At 30.9% G+C, this 6,571-nt stretch overlaps 1 pseudogene; it reads left to right on the plus strand.

The window, feature by feature from the left end:
* The first annotated feature begins 2,281 nt into the window (after positions 1-2,281).
* LOC125831442 (F-box protein At5g07610-like) lies at positions 2,282-5,889 on the plus strand (annotated as a pseudogene).
* The last annotated feature ends 682 nt before the right edge of the window (positions 5,890-6,571 follow it).

Consider the following 6,571-nt stretch of genomic DNA (forward strand, 5'->3'; position numbering starts at 1 on the left):
TGAAAGGAAACATGGTATTTTCATGATATTATAAATATGATTTTTACGTCATGTTTTAAGAGTTTTACAAGCTTTATATATTGCATGTGTCTTATTGCTTTATATATTGAGTTCAATTATTCATGAGTTGAACAGAGCCAAGGTAAGTGTTCTCTTGTACTCTTTTCAAGCTTAAGTTGTGGTTTAGCTTCCCAGCTCGCATACTCGTACATTCAATGTACTGATGTCAGTTGGCCTGCATCTTATGACGATGCAGACACAGGTACCCCGGATCAGCATCCTGCACGTCGTTGATCTAGCTGAGCACTCCAGAGTCAGTGGTGAGCCTCCTTACTTTCCCGAGGACTCGGTTATTTCGTATTTGTAGTTTCTATTTTGTTAGGATGTTGCGGGGTCTGTCCCAACATCCATCTCAGTATGTAGAGACTTCATAGACAGTCAGTCAGTTAGTATTGAGTCTTTCATCTATGTATATATGTAAATATTCTATTTTGAGACTCGAGCTACCTTTTGGCATGTTATGCATCAGTTGGTTGTTTTATGACCTTTCATTGCATTGTGTTATTCTGTTAAGTCAGGTTTCCGCTGAGTTAAGAAAGCCAGGCCAAGGGTTCGCTTGGGGCCAGCAATGGTCTCCGAGTGCCGGTCCCGCCCAGGGTGTAGGCTCGGGGCGTGACATCAAGGGTAAGGCTTAGTAAATTAGCACTCACCCATAGACCGACCAAGTTGCCGGGTGAAATTTCCTATTTGGTCGACCAACCACTTAGGAGATACCTAACTTACCGACTTTGCATGTTAAACACTAGACAATGTGTTTACTGCCTGAAGGACTTGTGGGAACACATATACCCTAGTTTTATCTTCTTTTGATTCTACAAAACATTCAATTTTGTTTACTTGGTTACTTGTTATTGAAATCAATCAATTAAACTTTTATTATTTTACAAAACTCCCCGCCTTTATGGAAATAACTAAATTAAAAGTATAATTAACAACAAATTAGCCTAAGTTTAGACCTGATCCTCGTGGGATCGACCCTAACCTCTGTTAGGTTCTTTATTTGAACAACAACCACTTATACTTATTTAGGGAGGTGTAATTTGGGCGTATCACAAGCCAAACATTCTTGTTGAGTTATCAAGGACCTCATACTCACAAGAAAACTCAACCTATAATTTCCACCAAGGAATTCCCCGCCTTGAGATTTTGTTTGGTGAGCCACGTACCCACACCAACCATCCTTGTCGTGTTCTCGAGGACCCCACACTCACTTGAAAATTCATCCTATATTTTTCCCTTATGAAATTTCACACCTTAAGTTTTTTTATCGAAACATTGCTACTGAATTATTGGGCCAACGATTAGGCATTTTGCAGGAAGTGTGAACTTTGGGCATCAAGGCCACAAATGTTGAGCAGCCCATCATCAGCATATATATGTTTACCATACATATTTTGTATAGGGGAAACTACACAAAACAGATTCAATTGTGGAACTGTTTACCCAAATTTAACTCATCCCAAACTATTTACCTCAATGGATCCATGACCCAAACTATTTAGCCGCTTACTCCACTTTCTTCTTTCTTATTTTGCACATGATGTCAACATCACTATTATGAACTAATCTTCTGTGATACTCTATCAGTCTATTGATACCATATTGATATCATATAGGACTGACCTTAATCCTCTGTGATACTCTATCTGCATCATATAGGATTGGATTCTTTTTTAAGAAATAAATAAGAAACAATTAAGAGAAAAAAAATATTAAAGTCACAATCTTATTTATTAAACTCTAAATTAGTATGTAGAAAATATATTCTTTGTGATACTCCGTTGGTATATTGAAACCATATCGGTATCATATAGGACTGAGCTTAATCCTCTGTTATACTATGTCGGTATATTGATACTCTATCGGTATCACATAGGATTGAACTCTTTTTTTAAGAAATAAATAAGAAACAATTAAGAGAAAATTATTTTAAAGTCACAAATTTTATTTATTTAAACTCTAAATTGGTAGAAAATATAGTTTTATATCTTTCTCTTTGGACAAATTAAAAGAAAAGTATCTAAATCAAGACTCTTTTTAGAACTGTTTTAAATTAAAATATTGAAGAGTTGAAGCATATCTCAATGATACCAAGACAATATGTATATATTTAGTAATGGTATTATGGATGATTGAGTAATCTCATCGAAGGATTGAAGCAAACCTCAATGAAAACATTGTTCAGTTACTCATTGATACCACCCAAGTATATTATACTTTGATGGTAGTATCAAGGAGGAAGAAGCAGTCCTTCAACGAAGACACTGCTCAGTTACTCTTTGATATCATCATAGTATATTCATATACTTTAATATATTGTGATGGTATCAGAAAAGGAAAAAAAAGTGAGTGATGATGTCAGCATGTGTCAGTGCACGAATAAAATAGATATATGTCAATTTAAAAACAAAAAAAGGGAATATAAAAGTAATAGGACATTTAAAGATAAATATTTTACTTTTTTAGAGTATTATAAGTGTTCTTTTCCTTTTTGTATATACATATTCGTCTGTTAGTTTGTTATTTCATAGTCCAAATTGAATTAAACAAATGTATACAACAACATATTTTGTGTAGCGTCACAAAGTGGGGTTTTAAATAATAGATAGATGTAAAGAATATAAAATATTCTTTTATTATTTCATTTTCTTAGATACTGTATATTACATGTAAATCTTGCACAAATGAATACACACTAAAAATTTCGCAATAGTTATTGTTATTTCCACATATTTTGAGAATATCATTCCCTTTTAAATAGAAAAATGATTTCATATTCTATAAATCAGTTCTTGAAACTAAAAATTCTAAAATTCATGGTATAAGCTTAGCTTTTGATCCTCTCAAGTCTCCTCATTACAAAGTTATATGTGTTCGCGATTCTGTTTCGTCTCCTCAGCATTATCAGATTGAAATCTACTCATCTCAAACAGGTTTGTGAATTTCAGATGTATTCACTAAAATATAAAAAAGTTGCAAAATTATTTTTGTCACAAGAAGTAGCTAACTAAACTCTACCTTTTTTGTAAGATGTATTTTTACTAATTTAATATGTAATTACGCGAAGCATATGACAAAAAGTAGTTGTGTTATTTTTTTTGTTATAGTGGATAAATTTTAATGACTACACGTGAAATTAACTCGAAACAGGGCCATGGAGACTATCAGGTGATCCATTCATTGCTGATGTTAATTTCTCCAAAGGGGTTTATTTGAATGGATCAATTTACTGGATTAGTACTATTGGAAACTTGACTTGTTTATATTACAATCTTGATTTTGAGAGGTTAGGGGTAATGCCAATGCCCCATTTTCCATTTTGATGGATCTTGTGGCCATTTGCACCTCTCAAAAATTTCATTCTACACAATTCGATTTGATGTATACGAGATGAGAAGGGATGATTCTGAATGGTTTGTTAAGTACAAGGTTGATTTTGAACATCCTGATCATGAGTTGACTTATTGTAATTTTACGATATTATCTCTGGTTCGAGGTAAACGAGAAGAGGATGCATTTTTGGTTCTGGCAGTTGTTAATGATGATAAGGTAATGAAGTACAATCTTATAAACAAGGCCTTTGAGAAATTCTGTGATTCTGATGTTGAAGATGAACAAGTTTTTTATTGTAGTACAATTGGTGCTTTTGAGTATACTAGTCCTGGGCACGTGCGTTGCACGTGTGTCCCATGCTAAATTATGTGGAGTTGTTATGACGATATATATATACTTGAACATGTATGTTGCCCATGTATCTCATTCTTAATTAGTACAAGAACTTTGAAAACATTATAATTTGTGTGTGATAAGTTGCACAAAAATTGAAGATTTGCATACGTAATAAGAAGTTGTTGTCGAATGAGAGTAATGTTTTGCAAAAGTTATATAGAAATCTAATCAATCTATGTATTCCTTAAGATGGATAGAAGATGATCATTATGTGATAACTTGCATAGTGATTGAAGAGAAAAAATACAAGCTCAAACCAATGAATGGTTAGCCTATTCAATCAAAAATTATTATTAGTAGAAGGTACATTATGTTGAAATATTGCTATCAAGTGAATTTCAAAAGTAATATTAGAACAATTTTAATTATGTATTTATTTAATATGTCAAGTATTCAACTTGATAAAAGTTTTGTTAATATGTCACGACACATAATTTAAGTATCTCTTATAGGTTCAAAATATTTCATGTTCTAAAATTTTTGCCTTCTTTCTAAGAAACTGTAGTCTCCACCTTATAGCAATCACATACATGTCAAGAAGTTGTTATCGGATGTGAATTGTGTTTTGTAAAAATTGCACATAAATTCGATCAACACATACCTTTCTTATGATAGCTAGTGGATTATTATCAATTTTTGGTGTACACCTAAAAAAAAAATAGTTATTATTAGTGATAAAAATAATAATTGCTCAAATATCTAATTGATGTATATAAATCATAATTATTATAGGTACGTGTACCCATTGCCTAATTCAAAATTATTATATGGTAGCTTGGTAAAGAGTAGAAAACAAAAGAAACAAAATAATATCGTTAACATATATATTTTGATAACAATGTTTTGAGGCAAAGGGAGATAAATAGATTATTAGAAAAGTTAATACATAGGAAGATGGAAAATAGAAATAATTAATAATAACCAAGGTAATTTACATTGTATATGTAATTAATTTATAATGGTGAAAATAAATTGCACACTCTAAAAAATAACCAAACTTTATCACTAAAACTACAAATTAAATTAACTATTTGTAGTTCATTTTATAAAATCATGAATTGACCATCACTTCTATATGAAAAAGAAGGCAAAGGAATGGTGATTACATTAGGAAATAAATCATTGTTATATTTTTAAGAGTGAAATCGAAAATTGGAAAATGAGAAAAGAGGACTACAACAATCATATGCAAAATTCAAATGTGCTTACAATATAAATCAATATGTCTTTTTCACGATATTTGGAATGTCTTTTACTAATATTTGTTTGAAGGAACTACCACTCCAATTATGAAACCCCATAAACAGTAAAAAAAAAAATCAAACTAAGAAAGCATCTATATTATTAAAAAATCAGGGATGAATTATAAACGCACATACCTTATGATTTACAAATGAGAATAATATGGAAGAAAAAGTATTCACCTAAATGTCCTGTTATAAGCAAAGAAATACACTACATCAGACATGAAACATAAAAAAATAAATTAAAACAATGAAAATAAAATGAGGGAAAAAAATATATCATAATATTACGTTGCAACTGAAGTGAAGCAGCCCTATTACCTTATATGATAATTGCATTTATATAAATTATATTAAGTGCACAAAAAAGGAATATGAAACGGTATATTCAGGAAGTGCTTTCATCTTCATTCAATATATATAATTATATAAAGCATTAACTTAAGATTTAATTGAGTAATAAATTGGGGAAGAGGAAAGATTAGATAATTTAAACAGTTTTTGGTATTGGGTAAGAGGAAAGGTTAGATAATTTAGAGAGTTATTGGTCTATTTTTTTTTTAAAAAAATGTAAATGAAGAAAGGAAAGGGTTTTTTTTCCTAACACAAAAAAACCAAAAGTTTTTAAGTATCAAAAAATATGATCTGATCGTTGTCTCTTTGATTCTTTTTATTTTCTATTTATTATTTTATTATACAAAACAATTAAAGCTTAATAAGTATAGAATTATATTCAACCATTTATTAAAAAATCTCTTTTTTTAGTTGAAGGGTATTTTTGTAATTCAACTTTTAACTTGAGAGCTTCCCACTTATAATAATATATGATATGATTGAGTCTTTGTGTTGTGTTTGAATCATTTGTATTTGCATTCCTCTTGTATTAGTAAACTCATAAAATTGTTTGTTTTCATATGTTATATTTGGTTTTTGAGAATAGTGCATCTTCATGTTGCCTATAGTTTCGCGTATGGTTGCTAAACTTTACCCTTGTATCAGTAGAGTTATAAAATTAAATTAAAGTTGAGAGAGGAGTTTGATTGTTTACAGATGAAGCCAGACAACATTTAAGTTAACAAGCAACTCGAGCTATGCAATAGGTATAAAACAACTTGTACAATCAAAGTGTTACTCTTAGTCAGAAACCACGTAGCAGCTAAGGAGCCAAACTTAAGGGGGATGGGATATTGACAAGCCAAAGTTTTCTCTACAGAAATTCCGAAGTATACTACTAGAGAGGTGCATTGTTCGAGAATATGAAGATTTTTCCTTTTGGACACACCAATTTTGAGTTGTAAAAGTGCAGAATACAGCACTAGGACTAAGACTGCAACACCTTATCAACGAAGAGTGCACTAGTATCCATTCTGATAAATATCACTTTTGCAGAAAATAGAATTTTATCAATGAAATAAGCAGAAACAGTGATACATAGCAAACATAACATTCATCGGGTATCAATTATCATCAACTATAGTCAACAGCAAAGTAAATAACCCTGACCAACTTATCCTTGAGAAGATAAAAAAAGGCAACAG

Source organism: Solanum verrucosum, unplaced genomic scaffold, assembly GCF_900185275.1.
Source record: "Solanum verrucosum unplaced genomic scaffold, falcon-dt-bn FXZP01000049.1, whole genome shotgun sequence".
Classification (NCBI taxonomy): Eukaryota; Viridiplantae; Streptophyta; class Magnoliopsida; order Solanales; family Solanaceae; genus Solanum; species Solanum verrucosum.